Consider the following 18,046-nt stretch of genomic DNA (forward strand, 5'->3'; position numbering starts at 1 on the left):
TCCAGCCTGGGCGACAGAGCGAGACTCCGTCTCAAAAAAAAAAAAAAAAAAAAGAATGAATTACAAGGTAGCAGTAAGGCTGGGGGAGGGGCATCCGCCATTGCTGAGGCTTGAGTAGATAAAGTGGCGAGGAAGCTGGAACTGGTGGAGCCCACCGCAGCTCAAGGAGGCCTGCCTGCCTCTGTAGACTCCACCTCTGGGGGCAGGTAATAGTTGAACAAAAGGCAGCAGAAATTTCTGCAGACTTAAATGTCCCTATCTGACAGCTTTGAAGAGAGTAGTTGTTCTCCCAGCACAGAGTTTGAGATCTGAGAACAGAGAGACTGCCTCCCCAAGTGGGTCCCTGACCTGTGAGTATCCTAATTGGGAGGCACCTCCCAGTAGGGGCCAACTGACACCTTATACAGCTGGGTGCTCCTCTGAGACCAAGCTTCCAGAGGAAGAATCAGGCAGCAGCATTTGCCATTCTGCAATATTTGTTGTTCTGCAGCCTCTGCTGGTGATACCCAGGCAAACAGGGTCTGGAGTGGACTTCCAGCAAACTCCAACAGACCTACAGCTGAGGGTTCTTTTTTTATTTTTATTTTTAGATGGAGTCTTGCTCTGTCACCCAGGCTGGAGTGCAGTGGCCGGATCTCAGCTCACTGCAAGCTCCGCCTCCCGGGTTTATGACATTCTCCTACCTCAGCCTTCCGAGTAGCTGGGACTACAGGCGCCCACCACCTCACACGACTAGTTTTTCGTAATTTTTAGTAGAGATGGGGTTTCATCGCATTAGCCAGGATGGTCTCGATCTCCTGACCTCGTGATCCACCTGTCTCAGCCTCCCAAAGTGCTGGGATTACAGGCTTGAGCCACCGCTCCCAGCCCAGCTGAGGGTTCTGACTGTTAAAAGTCAGAACAGGAAGGACATCCACACCAAAACCCCATCTGTACTTCACCATCATCAAATACCAAAGGTAGATAAAACCATAAAGATGAGGAGAAACCAGAGCAGAAAAGCTGAAAATTCCAAAAATCAGAGGACCTCTTCTTCTCCAAAGGAATGCAGCTCCTTGCCAGAAACAGAACAAAGCTGGATGCAGAGTAGGCTTCAGATGACTGGTAATAACAAACTTCTCCGAGCTAAAGGAGGATGTTCGAAATCATTGCAAACAAGCTAAAAACCTTGAAAAAAGATTAGATGGATAGCTAACTAGAAGAAACAGCATAGAGAAGACCTTAAATGACCTGATGGAGCTGAAAACCATGGCAAACTATGTGACACCTGCACAAGCTTCAGTAGCTGATTCTATCAAGTGCAACAAAGAGTCAGTGATTGAAGATCAAATGAATGAAATGAAGTGAGAAGAGAAGTTTAGAGAAAAAAGAGCAAAAGAAATGAACAAAGCCTCCAAAAAAATATGGGACTATGTGAAAAGATCAAAACTACGTCTCATTGGTGTACCTGAAAGTGATGGGGAGAATGGAATCAAGTTGGAAAACACTCTTCAGGCCAACAGTTGAATTCAGGAAACACAGAGAATGCCACAAAGATACTCCTCCAGAAGAGCAACTCCAAGACACGTAATTGTCAGATTCACCAAAGATGAAATGAAGGAAAAAATGTTAAGAGAAGCCAGAGAGAAAGATCAGGTTACCCACAAAGGGAAGCCCATCAGACTAACAGCAGATCTCTTGGCAGAAACTCTCCAAGCCAGAAGAGAGTGGGGGCCAATATTCAACATTCTTAAAGAAAAGAATTTTCAACCCAGAATTTCATATCCAGCCAAACTAAGTTTCATAATTGAGGGAGAAATAAAATCCTTTACAGACAAGCAAATGCTGAGGGATTTTGTCACCACCAAGCCTGCCTTACAAGAGCTCCTGAAGGAAGCACTAAACATGGAAAGGAACAACCGGTACCACCACTACAAAAGCATGCCAAATTGTAAAGACCATTGATGCTTGGAAGAAACTGCATCAACTAATGAGCAAAATAACCAGCTAACATAGTGACAGGATCAAATTCACACATAACAATACTAAACATAAATGTAAATGGGCTAACTGCTACAATTAAAAGACACAGACTGGCAAGTTGGATAAAGAATCAAGACCCATGGGTGTGCTGTACTCAGGAGACCCATCTCACATGCAGAGACATGCATAGGTTCAAAATAAAGGGATGAAGAAATATTTATCAAGCAAATGGAAAGCTAAAAAATGCAGGGATTGCAATGCTAGTCTCTGATAAAACAGCCTTTAAACCAACAAAGATCAAAAGAGACAAAGAAGGCCATTACATAACGGTAAAGGGACCAATTCAACAAGAAGAGCTAACTATCATAAACATATATGCACCCAATACACGAGCACCCAGATTCATAAAGCAAGTCCTTAGAGACCTACAAAGAGACTTAGACTCCCACACAATAATAATGGGAGAATTTAACACCCCACTGTCAACATTAGACAGATCAATGAGACAGAAAGTTAACAAGGATATCCAGGACTTAAATTCAGCTCTGCACCAAGCAGACCTAATAGACATCTACAGAACTCTCCACCCCAAATCAATAGTACATACATTCTTCTCAGCACCAAATCCCACTTATTCCAAAATTGACCACATAGTTGGAAGTAAAGCACTCCTCAGCAAATGAGAAAGAACAGAAGCTATAACAAACTATCTCTCAGACCACAGTGCAATCAAATTAGAACTCAGGGTTAAGAAACTCAATCAAAACCACTCAACTACATGGAAACTGAACAACCTGCTCCTGAATGACTACTAGGTACATAACAAAACGAAGGCAGAAATAAAGATGTTCTTTGAAACCAATGAAAACAAAGACACAACATACCAGAATCTCTTGGACACATTTAAAGCAGTGTGTAGAAGGCAATTTATAACACCACAAGAGAAGGCAGGAAAGATCTAAAATTGACACCCTAACATCACAATTAAAATAACTAGAGAAGCAAGTGCAAACACATTCAAAAGCTAGCAGAAGGCAAGAAATAACTAAGAGCAGAACTGAAGAAGAGATATAAAAACCCTTCAAAAAATCAATGAATCCAAGAGCTGTTTTTTTTTTTTTTTTTTTGAAAAGATCAACAAAATTGATAGACCATTAGAAAGACTAATAAAGAAGAAAAGAGAGAAGAATAAAAAAGACACAATGAAAATGATAAAGGGGATATCACCATTGATCCCACAGAAATACAAACTACCATCAGAAAATACTATAAACACCTCTACGCAAATAAACTAGAAAATCTAGAAGAAATGGATAAATTCCTGGACACATACACCCTCCCGACACTAAACCAAGAAGAAGTTGCATCCTGAATAGAACAATCATAGGCTCTGAAGTTGAGGAAATAATTAATAGCCTACCAACCAAAAAAAGTCCAGGACCAGAAGGATTCACAGCTGAATTCTGCCAGAGGTACAAAGAGGAGCTGGTACCATTCCTTCTGAAACTATTCCAATCAATAGAAAAAGAGGGAATCCTCCTTAACTCATTTTATGAGGCCAGCATTATCCTGATACCAAAGCCTGGCAGACACATAACAGAAAAAGAGAATTTTAGACCAATATCCCTGATGAACATTATGGCGAAAATCCTCAATAAAACACTGGCCTGAATCCAGCAACCCATCAAAGAGCTTACCACCACCATCAAGTTGGCTTCATCCCTGGGATGCAAGGCTGGCTCAACATATGCAAATCAATAAACGTAATCCAGCATATAAACAGAACCAAAGACAAAAACCACATGATTATCTCAATAGATGCAGAAAAGGCCCTTGACAAAATTCAACAACCCTTCATGCTAAAAACTCTCAATAAACTAGGTATTGATGAGACATATCTCAAAATAATAAGAGCTATTTATGACAAACCCACAGCCAATATCATACTGAATGGGCAAAACTGTAAGCATTTCCTTTGAAAACTGGCACAAGACAGGGATGCCCTCTCTCACCACTCCTATTCAACATAGTGTTGGAAGTTCTGGCTAGGGCAATCAGGCAGGAGAAAGAAATAAAAGGTATTCAGTTAGAAAAAGAGGAAGTCAAATTGTCCCTGTTTGCAGACGACATGATTGTATATTTAGAAAACCCCATCATCTCAGCCCAAAATCTCCTTAAGCTGATAAGCAATTTCAGCAAAATCTCAGGACACAAAATCAATGTGCAAAATTCACAAGCATTTCTATACATCAATAATGGACAAACAGAGAGCCAAATCATGAGTGAACTCCCATTCACAATTGCTTCAAAGAGAATAAAATGCCTAGGAATCCAACTTACAAGGGATGTGAAGGACCTCTTCAAGGAGAATTACAAACCACTGCTCAATGAAATAAAAGAGGACACAAACAAATGGAAGAATATTCCATGCTCATGGATAGGAAGAATCAATATCGTGAAAATGGCCACACTGCCCAAGGTAATTTATAGATTCAATGCCATCCCCATCAAACTACCAATGACTTTCTTCACAGAATTGGAAAAAAACTTCTTTAAAGTTCATATAGAACCAAAAGAGAGCCTGCATTGCCAAGACAATCCTAAGTCAAAAGAACAAAGCTGGAGGCAACATGCTACCTGACTTCAAACTATACTACGAGGCTACAGTAACCAAAACAGCATGGTACTGGTACCAAAACAGAGATGTAGAACAATGGAACAGAACAGAGCCCTCAGAAATAATACCACACATCTACAACCATCTGATCTTTGACAAACCTGACTAAAACAAGAAACGGGAAAAGGATTCTCTATTTAATAAATAGTGCTGGGAAAACTGGCTAGCCATATGGAGAAACCTGAAACAGGATCCCTTCCGTATACTTTATACAAAAATTAATTCAAGATGGATTAAATTAGATGTTAGACCTAAAACCATAAAAACCCTAGAAGAAAATCTAGGTAATACCAGTCAGGACATAGGCATGGGCAAGGACTTCATGACTATAACAGCAAAAGCAATGGCAACAAAAGCAAAAATTGACAAAAGGGATCTAATTAAACTAAAGAGCTTCTGCAAAGCAAAAGTAACCACCATCAGAGTGAACAGGTAAGCTACAGACTGGGAGAAAATGTTTGCAATCTACACATCTGACAATGGGCTAATATCTAGAATCTAGAAAGAACTTAAACTTAATTTATAAGAAAAAATCAAACAACCCCATCAAAAAGTGGGCAAAGGATATGAACAGACATTTCTCAAAAGAAGACATTTATGCAGCCAACAGACCCTTGAAAAAATGCTCATCGTCACTGGCCATCAGAGAAATGCAAATCAAAACCACAATGAGATACCATCTCACACCAGTTAGAATGGTGATCATTAAAAAGTCAGGAAGCAACAGGTGCTGGAGAGGATGTGGAGAAATAGGAACACTTTTACACTGTTGGTGGGACTGTAAACTAGTTCAACCATTGTGGAAGACCGTGTGGTGATTCCTTGGGGATCTAGAACTAGAAATACCATTTGACCCAGCCATCCCATTACTCTGTATATACCCAAAGGATTATAAATCATGCTGCTATAAAGACACATGTACACGTATATTTGTTGCAGCACCATTCACAATAACAAAGACCTGGAACCAACCGAAATATCCATCAATGATAGATTGGATTAAGAAAGCATGGCGCATATACACCATGGAATACTATGCAGCCATAAAAAATGATGAGTTCACGTCCTTTGTAGGGATGTGGATGAAGCTGGAAACCATCATTCTCAGCAAACTATCACAGGGACAGAAAACCAAACACCACATGTTCTCACTCAATAGTGGGACTTGAACAATGAGAACACTTGGACACAGGGTGGGGAATATCACACACTGGGGCCTGTAATGGGGTGGGGGGAGCGGGGAGGGATAGCATTAGGAGATTCATGTAACGTAAATGATGAGTTAATGAGTGCAGCACACTAACATGGCACATGTATACATATGTAACAAACCTGTATGTTTTGCATATGTAGCCTAGGAATTAAAGTATAATTTAAAAAAGTATAATAAAGCTATAATAATAAAAACATTATTGTATTGGCATATGAATACATACATACACACACCCCCCCCCAATGGAATGGAATTAAAATTTCATACATAAACCCATATATTTACAGTCAATCAGTGTATGATAAAAGTGGCATGTTCATTTATTGTAGCAGAAATAGTCTTACCAATGAATGTTGCAGTGGCAACTGGATATTCACATGCAAAACAATGACATCAGGAACCTAATTCGCACTTACTAAACACTTATTTAAAATGGATCAAAATCTTAAATATAAGATCTAAAACAGAGTTTACCTAAAATCATTTCAAGGGTTTATTTAAAATGGATAACAAAACTTAAAAACAAGAGCTAAAATCATAATACTCTTAGAAAAAATCATAGGGGTAAATCTTTATGACTTTAGATGTGCCAATGAATTATTAGATATGACTCCAGAGACCTCTACAACAAAATAAAAGGAAGGCTAATTGAACTTTATCAAAGTTAAAAAATGTTGTGTGTCAGAGGATATTACCAAAAAAGCTAAAAGATAACTGACAGAATGGGAGAAAATATTTGTGACTCATATATATGAAAGAGCTAGTGTTAAGAATATATAATTTTTAAAACTATAAAGACAAAACTCTAAATCGGGAAAACGTACAAAAGATTTGAGTAGACATTTCTTGAAGATTTTTACAAATGGCCAGTATATACATGAAAAGATAATCAAAATCATTATACTTTAGAGAAATGAAAACCACAGAGATACCACATCTCACCCACTATGATAGCACTACCTATCTGCCTAAACAGTAAAATAGAATCCTCACAAATGGTTGGAGGAAATGTAAGATGTTCACGCTACATGGAGAACAGTAGGGTTATTTTTTTAAAGTTTAAACGTAGAATTACATAATTCTGTAATTTCACTCTTATGCATACAGTTGACATGAGGTTAAGGGTGCCGACCCCACACATAGTCGAGAACCCTCATATAATTTCTGACTTCCCCAAAACTTAACTACTAATAGCCTACTGTTGACTGGAAGCATTACTGATAATACAAATGGTCAGTTAACTCATATTTTCCATGTTATATGTATTATATACTGTATTCTTACAATAAAGTAAGCTACAGCAAAGAAAATGTTACTAAGAACATCATAAGCAAGAGAAAATATATTTACTATTCATTACATGGAAGAGGATGATCCTACAGGTTTTCATCTTCATCATCTTCGTGTTGAGAAGGCTGGGGAGGAGGAGGGAAAGGAGGGGTTGCTGTTTCAAAAGAGGCAGAGGCTGAGGATGTGAAAAGGGAGGCAGGAATGGAAAATGGCATCCTTGGTGGAGTTTTTATTGAATCCATGTATTATTGGACTTACACAGTTTAAATCCATGTTGTTCAAGGGTTAACTATGTAACAAAAGAATTGAAAATAGATAATCAAACCAGTACATATACAGACATGTTCACAGCAGGACTATTTACATCAACCAAAGCTGGAAACAGCCCAAATGTCCATAAAGTGATGAGTGAATAAACAGAATATGGCATAGGCATACAATGAAGTATTATTCAACCATAGGAAGAAATGAAGTACTGAACATGACACGATATGGATACTTGCAACAACATTATTAAGAAGCCTGACACAAAATTAAAAAACAGAAAGCCTGATACAAAAATTCACATATTGTATAATTTCATTTATAGGAAATAACCAGAATCATAAACCCATCAAGACAGATGATGATGGTTGATTTCCAGAGGTAGGAGGAAAAGTAGAGGATGGAGAAAAATTGCTTAATGTAAAGACTATTTAGGATTGAAAGAAAATATTTTAGAACTCGATAGAGGTTATGATTTCACAACACTGTGAGTACTTTGAATGTCAATGAATTGTTCATGTTACATAATTTTAAAATTAAAATTTAAAAATATTTTCAAAATAAGTACCAAAATTAATGTACAGGATTAGGAACAGTTTTCTTAGTTATTGGTAGCCTAAGGAATCTTAGGAAGGCAGTATTGAGTTAGAACCTTAAACTGAAAAAAAAAAAAATGTATTTAGCATGTAAATAGTTCTTGGGTGCTTAAAGTATGTTTTGTTGATGGATGTTACTGAGATTCTGACAGTTCCTGACACTTCTGATTTGAGCCAGAGGTTGAAATCAATTTCTGTACATCAACGTTGGTGCTTCTTTTGAAATTTAGTTTTATGTAAGAGTAATATTTTTCTATATATTTTAGACCCACAAAAATATGAAACCAGAGAAAGCCAAAGGGAAAAGCCTTTATTCTTTTTTTTTTTTTTTTTTTTTTTTTTTTTTTTTTTGAGAAGGAGTGTCGCTCTGTCACCCAGGCTAGGCTCACTGCAAACTCCGCCTCCCGGGTTCACGCCATTCTCCTGCCTCAGCCTCCCAAGTAGCTGGGACTACAGGCGCCCGCCACCTCGTCCGGCTAGTTTTTTGTATTTTTTAGTAGAGACGGGGTTTCACCGTGTTAGCCAGGATGGTGTCAATCTCCTGACCTCGTGATCCGCCTGTCTCGGCCTCCCAAAGTGCTGGGATTACAGGCGCGAGCCACCGCTCCCAGCCAGGCTTTAATCTTTAAAGATGATAGGAATACCACCAAAACATTATGCCTACTTCACTTAACGAATAGAATATATTAAATTATATATTTATTATAGACAGAATAAATTTATAATTTTTACTTCTATTTCTATTTTTATATTTCTATATTTATTTATAAATACATATTTTTTATTTGTATTATATTTTATTCATAGTAATATTTATTTATATTCTCTGTATTCTGTGTATAATAAATATAAATATCATAAGGAAGAGAAAATATATTTACTATTCATTACGTGGAAGAGGATCATCCTACAGGTCTTCATCTTCATCATCTTCCTTTTGAGAAGGCTATCTCAACATCATACTAGAGATAATAAATTTTATAAACAGGATAAATTTATAATTTATTTATTTTTAAAACTATAGTTAAAATCATAGATGTTTTTAACTATAGTTTTAAAAATGAATAAATACTTTAAGGTGCTTAAAATCAGATGCTTAAACAATAACTTAAATTGAGTATGCAGTTGAACATTATTGCTGAAATTTTTTCACAAAAGTAGATACAATAGAATACTCCAAATTCTATTTCATTGGTCCAGGTGGTATGTTCTTAATTATTTATCATTTTTTTCATCATTATCAGAAAAGAAAAATTAAAGTAGAGGTACATTATTGTATAAGATAAAACTATTCCCCTGTTTCAAAATTAAAGTGTTATTAGATATGGTAGAAAGAAGGCAAATAGGAGACAGATTATACCTGTACATAGGGATGTGAGGATTATGTGCATAGGCATGGTAATCAGTGCATCTAAAGTAAAGAATATACAAAAAGTGGCAATTCAAAAACAAACGAAGACACCACACCTACAAATAAAGAGGAACAAGAAAAATAGACAATGTCTACATAGCTAGAAAAAACTCGTGATAATGAAATAATATGATAGCTAAAGTGCCCATACTTCTGCACTGATGATGAAAATTTCTCCTCTCCTCATCTCCATTTGTCTTCAATTTTGCAATTCTTTCATCGCTCATAAAATTCTACTACTACTCAAGTATTCCTTTTCTTTGCTTGGCTAATGTGTTCAATCCATTACTGGATAAGCAAATTTGGTTCACCTTTTCTTAATTGCTACCTTTTCTTCTAAATTTTATTCCAGAAGTTATTTGCTTTAATTCCCTGCCCTTCCGTCTGATTTAGATTATTTCTTTTGGGTCAATCACTACTCCTTTTATATATTGTTTCGGTGTTGATAACTTGTGAACAGGGAGAAAACTGTTAAATCCTAATGAGAGAATCATACTGAATGGGAGAGATAATGAAGGGAAGCAGCCTTCCTTAAGGAATAATACTGACATGTTAATATTGGCTGGGAATCCTGTGATAAACCTCATTTTGCTCCCAGAAAAACAAAGATGGCCAAAGATGAAATCCAAGGCTATTCACAGCTCCTACCGAGTGTCAGACATTGGGTCACAGCTGAGTCCAAGAAATGGGTGATGAGGATGGCAGTCAGATTCAATACCTGGAGGGCTTAAGGTGTCAACTGGGGCAAACCTCAAGAGTTAAATCTCAGGGAGCTGAGTATTATAATTTTTTTATTATTACATTTTATGTTATGGTTTACATGTGCAGAACGTGCAGTTTTGTTACATAGATATACACGTGCCATGGTGGAATGTGGCACATATACACCATGGAATACTATGCAGCCATAAAAATTGATGAGTTCATGAGCTTTGCAGGGACATGGATGAAGCTGGAAACCATTATTCTCAGCAAACTATCACAAGAGTATTATAAATTTAAAAATGCAACTATGTATCCAGGGAAAAGGAAAAGTGATTGCCACATATGATAAGTGCTGAGATGAAGTGTTTTATTAATACACAGAGAGATTGTGCAAGATCAAATAGAATTATAAGTGATTCAACTGGATGGGTATAAAGGTCTGTCATGCAGGGCAAAGGAGATAAATCTAATAAGAAAGTCTAAGCCCTAGGTTTCATTCTGCTCCCTTCAGCAGACTCTAGCCAGCAATTGGTCAGCCTATAGACTGGCGGCAAAAGGGAATATATCCGAGTAAACATCATTCTAGAGGTAATGTCCTCTGCTTTCTGGGCCAATATTCTCCCAGTCCACCAGGTCTACCTGCCCAGGTGCCAGCTGGAGTTTATCACAGCACTGAACATTACGTTCTGGCTTGCTGTAGATGATGACTTCCTAGTGCAAAGAGTTCCAATAGGCCAGGAAGAAAGGATGCAATGATACACATGGTAAGCCATTACGGTGGTAGAATCTGGCTACAGAAAGCCACGAGGTTGATGCATTATTTGCATTTTCATTTCTGTAACCCTATCACCCAGCCCCACCACACAAGAACACATTCCACTGCCATCTGATACTATGTTTCAACTTCGAAGATATCCGACATCCAGAAGGGTTCACTACATCTAGAGGCCTTTAGTGGTTGCCTTTGACGGCTGAGATGCACTTTTGAATTTTGAGTGAATTTGAGGAGTTTTAGAGATTAGTGATCCCTACCTTTTACCAGGGCAATGGATATAACTCAAGCAAAGGAAGTACCAGGAACAAAAACTATGAACAAGAGTGTTCTAGTTTTGTTACTGTTTGTTTTAGCTTGATTTGTGTTAGAATTCTGCTCTGATGACCAAGGTAAGTTACAGTGACTATTCCAATTGTTGCCATGATGAATGTGGAGAGGGTGAGGTTGGTGAGTGGGAACAGATAGAAGGAAAAATCCATATAAAAGGTAACCACAAGACATTAGGCATGGCAGCTCAGTGAGTTGCTGTAACAATCAGCAACCTTAGTTTCTGCTACCAACCACAAAGCTACTGTAGTGGTCCCACACTTATCTATCTGGGACTTCTATTCAACTTGCTTCTTGTTCAATTCTCCTCCAGTATGCTTGCAGAATAATTTTTGCAACTTTATAGCTGTGTTGTTTTTTCTATGTGATAGTTTACTTGTCTTTATCACCCACTTGTCAATGAATTACTATCTATACCCTGTCTGTGTTGGTCACCATAGTATTCCTAGACTTTAGCAAGAAACCTGGCTAAGAGGAGGTTCTCCTTAGGCAGGAGGCAGCTTCCATTTCTGTGGGTGGTGCTAAGGATGCCTCCCAGCAAGGCTGGGTCTCATGGCTTTTTATAACAGAATCTAAGAATCTTACTTATGCCTTACCATTGGTTTCACTATTTTCACAGATGTTTGACATAGAAATGAGGCATTTATTTTTGGAGGCAAAAAATAGTTTATAAACTATCCTTCAGTAGGATTATGAAACTATTGGACATGTTAAAAAATTTTAATCTTCATGTTATAATTCAAATCTAGATGAAGTGCATTTACCAAGCCATTTCTACTTACATTGTATGAGTAAGGGATAACATTAATTTAGATAGTATTTTTACAGTAAAGAAATAGCTTGTTTTATTAGTTCTTTTACATAAACTTTTAAACAAATCATGATGTATATACAGAAAAAAATGTAAATCCTAAATATACAGCTTGATGAATTTTTACAAAGTATACATACCAGTGAAACCAGCACATTGATTAAGAAACAGAACTTAATGATCATCCCAGAAGTTCTAACTCCTAACAAGGAAAAATAGTCACTATTGGGACTTATAAAACCATATATGATTTTGTCTGTTTCTGAGCTTTACATAAATGGAATTTTATAGTTTGTTCTACTTTTATGTGCTTAACTTATTTTGTCAGCATTGTATTTGTGGTATCTACTCGTTTCATTGTAAACAGCAATAGTTAATTCTTTTCCTTTCCTTACAATATTCCATTTTCTGAACATATAATATTTTATTTTTGAACTAATTTATTTATTTTACCTTTGATTTACTATTTACCATTGTTTTACTTTTTCACTAATATGAAGAGTGCAATTATGAACTTGTTATTCATTTACTTTTTATGAACTTATACATTTATTTCTGTTATTATGCATACCTGTCAATTTATCTAATTGCTGTCTATCTGGAATACAGTGTCATAGAGTAGAAATATGCTAAAAAAAAAAAAAAGTTTACCAAAGTGATTGCACTAATTGACACTCTCACCATCAGTGCACCATCGGTGCATAACAAATCCCTTTGTTCCACCTCCTTTTCAATATTTAGTGTTTTCTGTTTTCCTAATTTTAGCAATTCTGGTTTGTTTGAAGTGTTAACCATTGCAATTTCAACTACACTTCTTTAATGACTAAGAAAGGTTAGCACAGTTTTTTTTTTAAAAGAGAAATTTGTGATACATGACTACATTGTGGGAAGACTAAATCAAGCCAGTTATATGTATGTATTATATGTTTTTATAATATATACATATAATAATACTTGTTATAATATATGTATATAATATATACGTATTACCTTTAAAACACCATTTTTCTGCATGTGCTGAGAACACTTAAAACCCACTCTCCTCGCAGAAATCAGGAATACAGAACTTTTTGTTAACTACGAACACCATGTTGTACCTAACATCTCTTGAACTTATTCCTTCTGTGCAACTGAAACTTTTCGTATAATTATTTGGAGATTTGGAGTCCATCTTTTCTATGCGTTAGTTAACATCTTTTGCCTATTTTTCTATGGATTGTCTGTTTTTTTTTTAATTTATTGCTTTCAGTTCTTTAAGGAATATATAAAATATTTTATTCATTAACAGTCAACAAATAATTACTTATTGATTATACTCAGTTTTTTAAAATTTGATCGATTTGCTTTTTAGCCAAGTTTACTGTGTAGTATGAGATGCTCTGTTAGCTACAAAGACTGAAGAAAGAAATGTTTTCTAGGGATAGTTGATTCCATTATTGATATGAATTTTATTTTAAGAAATTTGGTGATAGACATTTTGTAATTATTACAAGAAGAAATGTTTGATATTTTTGAAAAGTATATTACTTCTAAAAATATTGTTTCCAAGTAACATCTGCCATTTACAATTAATTGAGAAAAATTAAGAGAATGCAGCTAAATTCAAATATATGTTTCTATACTTTAATTTTACATACACAAAGATATATGAAGTATTTGGGGTTTAAAGATTAAGGATTTATCCAGAATCTAGATTTCTAGCCCATATTAGAAGATTATATTTCTTTGCCACAGAAATTTTCCAAGATATCCTAAGCATTTCTGTACTGTTGTGTTAGTGAATGTTTATCCACGTGACCCTTTAACTTGGCCTACATGATTTGCCTCTCTCCCTCTTCTGGCTTCATCTACCTTTCTCACTAACCTCTAGTTGTAATACTTTTTTTCTTTTTTGAGAGAGGGTCTTGCTGTATCACCCAGGCTGCAGTACATTGGGGAGATCATAGCTCACTGCAGCCTCCACCTTCTGGTCTCAAGCAGTCATTCTACTTCAGCCTCCCAAGTAGCTGACACTACAGGTGTGCACCAACCCAACTGGGAATTAAAAAAAAAATTGTTGTAGAGATGGGGTTTCACTATGTAGTTCAGGATGGACTTGAATTCCTGGCCTCAAGCAATCTTTTTACTTGGGCCTCCTAAAGTGCCGAGATCACAGGCAAGAGCCACTGCACCTATCCTGTAACACGTTTTGTTTATTAAACATGTTTCTAATTTACAGCACTTGCATGTGCTATTCTCTGTCTGAGAAGTTTCTCCCCATGTTTTCACTTGCCCAAAAATTTCCCATCTTTCAAGTCTCAAAAGCCAGACAACCAACCCATGTGCAGCCATATCCATGTCCCTCCCCAAGTCCTCACTATCCTGCTACCACGGGTTATTTTCAAGTCATTGTCAGTATCCGACATTACCGCTTCTTGTCTGTCACATCTCCCCACCCCTAAATTAAAATATGGACTCTGTGAGAGCTGAAAATGTGTTTGCATGTATCAGAGTGTCTATCACTCTGAAGTGCACCTATTACAGGGTGGGGTTGGAATTTGGAGAAGTCATAGTTAAACACTCACATGGCTCCTGTACCATATACCTGCTTAAAGTCTTTAATGTGTTAATGATCATAATGAAACATTAAGTGGGTCATTAGTTTGTAGCATCACTGAAGTATCCATGATTATAGAAACCCCCCATGTCTACCTCTCCCACTTTTATCAATCGTGGTATCCTTTAGAATATTTTAGTGATATTAACTCTTTGTGACACTGTTGAAGAAACATTAAGCTAGATTTTTTTTAATTAAAATAATATTACGATACCATATATCTCTTATTTTAAAAATATATCAAATAAAAAATGAATTTCAGGTTTCATAGTTATTTATTGTATAATATATATATTGTATAATATATTTATTGTATAATATATATTATATAATATGTATTATTGTATTTATTGTATAATAATAATGTGGTAAGTATAACACTTATATTTTAAATTTATAGATGTCCTGATTATCAGTTTTAAGTATTTATAGAAAATAGTATCTCATAAACATTGTTATGCAACTTTATACATCTATTGGGTTTTTATATAAATAAAATTGTGATTATCAACATCTGAGCTAGTCAGTAAAAACAAAACAAAACAAAAAAACTAAAAAGCTAAAAAGCAAGCCCACTCACATGTCTTTTCTGTCACATTTTTCATGTGAATGTCCCACTAGGAAAAGGACTGAGTTAAATTTGAAGATTACATAAAAATAAATGTTATCTTTTATTGAATACTTAAATGTATCATGCACTGTGATGTTTACTGCATATATTTTGTGTTTTAATAATAAAATGTTTTCTGAATCACCTCTTTAAAAAGATAAGTGAAAAAAAAATTTGAGAGGGAGTTTAAGGAATTTGCCCAACATCACTCAGTTTGTGTTTAAGTCTGGATAAAGAATCTCATCAATCTGCTGCAGAAATTGTGTCTCCACGTTGTCTCAACTTGAAGATGAAATGCACATGAATCACTGATTCAATCCGTCTGAGCTTCTGCATTGCTAAAGAGCTCCCGCATGAAGTCAATGCTGCTAGCTCGAGTATCAGACTTTGAATAACAAGATTGGTATTTGCCAGAAGCTGGGAAGGGTCTGGGGAGGAGTTGAAGAGAGGCTGGTAAATGGGTACAAACACATAGCTAGATAGACGGAATAAGTTATATTGTTCAGTAGCTCAGTAGGACAACTATATTTACCAATAATTTATTGTACATTTAAAAATAGCTAGAAGGGAATATTTGAGATATGCCAACACAACGAAGTGATAAATAAATGTTTAATGTCGTAGATACATATTCGAGGTGATGGATGTCCTAAATACCTTGAATTGATCATTATACATTATATGCTTCTGTCACAGTATCTCACGTAGCCCATAAATACGTACCATTAGTATGTATCAATAAAAAATTTTAAAAATTGCTTAGTTATTAATAATGGTAATGACTTCTTAGATTGTTTTGAAGATTAAAAGAAATAATGCTTGCAGAAAATGAGCATTCAATAGACATTACATCTCAATGTAAAACAATGTGATGCAATTTAAAGCAAAAGGGAAGAATCTATTTAGTATTATCTGGAGGAAAAATACACAGGAAGATAAAGATAAAGGCAAACACTGCATCTATGTCCCTCTCTTACCTTGCTCTACTTTTTCTTTTCTTCAATAGCATTTGCTACTTTCTATCATACTATGTAATTCAGTTATTTCTTTATTACCTTATTTTCTACCTCTCATATGGAATGTAAACTTTCACAGAGACAGGACAGGTTCTCTGTTTTGTGTACCTACAACAGTACTTGGTAGGTTCTAAGAGATTGAGAATAGATGTTCAATAAGTATTTGTTGAATAAATCCATAAATTTAAAAAGATTTGCTTTGTAGCAAGGTAATTGTAAGGGAACTTTCATAGTTCTCACTTGGTCCTGATAGAAAGAATAGAAAAGTATTCTGCTGAGAATATGCAATCAAAATGCACGTGTCACATGAGTTTGGAGCCTGAATTCAAACTATCTGCATTTCAGACAACCTCAGCGGAATTTATTTTCAATCAGACCCTGGTCTGTGTTGTTACTAGGTGTCCGGCAGAAACAAAAGCTCATTTTCTCCCAAAGAATAGACCTTCAGCCCAGGGCTCAATAATTTCAAATATTCCAAACTCATATATATATATATATGAGTTCAAAGTTAGGAGAAATAAATGAAAAGAAATAAAATACCATGAAAGTCAGAAGGAACAATAGACATCAGAATCATAGCTGCAAAGCCTTTGAGTAATGGAAACTTCAGATAGGGACATAAATATTTAAAAATGTCAGAGTCAGAGAGAGAGAGAAGAGAGAGAGAGAGAGAGAGAGAGAAGCCTAGATAAAAATTCCCTAAATAAGAAGGTCAAATAAATTCAGCTGTATTCTAACTATTGTGAAAGCAGTAATTAACTATCCAGTGAAAACTATAAATTGTAAAATCAGCTTTTTATAAATCTGTCATAGCTTAGCACAAAACGCAAGAACACAGAAAAATTAATAATAAAGTATAGAATACAATAAATCTGGCCGGTAGTAACTAAATAAGTTTCTATATCCACACAAATATCAGAAAAAATAAAATTTAAATTTAAAAAAGCATAAACAAAGATAGAGGTGGCCACTACATAATGAGCAAAGAATCAGTTATCAAGAAGATGTAATAATACGTAACTTGCAGCCAATGAACACTACCACTTTAAAATACACAATTTGCTCACTATCAGAACTCTAAGGAGGTATTGACAAATTCACAATAATGGAGAAGTATTTTATCACATATTCCCCAATTATTGATGATATATAAGCAACAGTCAAGTTTACGAGATGGTTTACTATAAAAATTATTACAAATGTTCATTAAAAATATCTGCAGTAGTAAAAAAAATGTAAGTAACACAAATACCTGTCACCCAAGGAAGAAATAATTTACTGTGATGTATCAGCACGTTGAATATTTGGGTACTCATCCAGGATAAATGAAAACCTATACACAAATAGTCATAGAAGCTTTATTTTAATAATCAGAAACAGGAAACAATCCTGATGTCCTTCAGCAAGTGAATGATTAAATCAAATGTGATACAGCAATACCATGAGATATTATGCAGCAAAAAAAAAAAAAGAAAGAAAAACAAAAATTACCATTACATATAACCACCTGCGTGGGTCTCAAGTGGATATTACTGATATAAAAGGTCAATTTCAAAAGTTTACCTAGTGTAAAATTTCATTCTCATAACTTCGTTTTAATGACAAAACTAATAGAGATGGAACACAGGTTGGTAATTTCCATAAGTAGGAAATTGGGGAGGAAGGGAAGTGACTCTGGCTATCAGTGGATAGCACAAGGAATCAGTACCTTTGCAAAGGCTCAGTACCTTTGCATGGTGGTCTCAGTACACATATGATAAAATTTCCTACCTCTAAATACACACACCGACATA

Source organism: Macaca thibetana, chromosome 8 (genome assembly GCF_024542745.1).
Source record: "Macaca thibetana thibetana isolate TM-01 chromosome 8, ASM2454274v1, whole genome shotgun sequence".
Lineage (NCBI taxonomy): Eukaryota > Metazoa > Chordata > Mammalia > Primates > Cercopithecidae > Macaca > Macaca thibetana.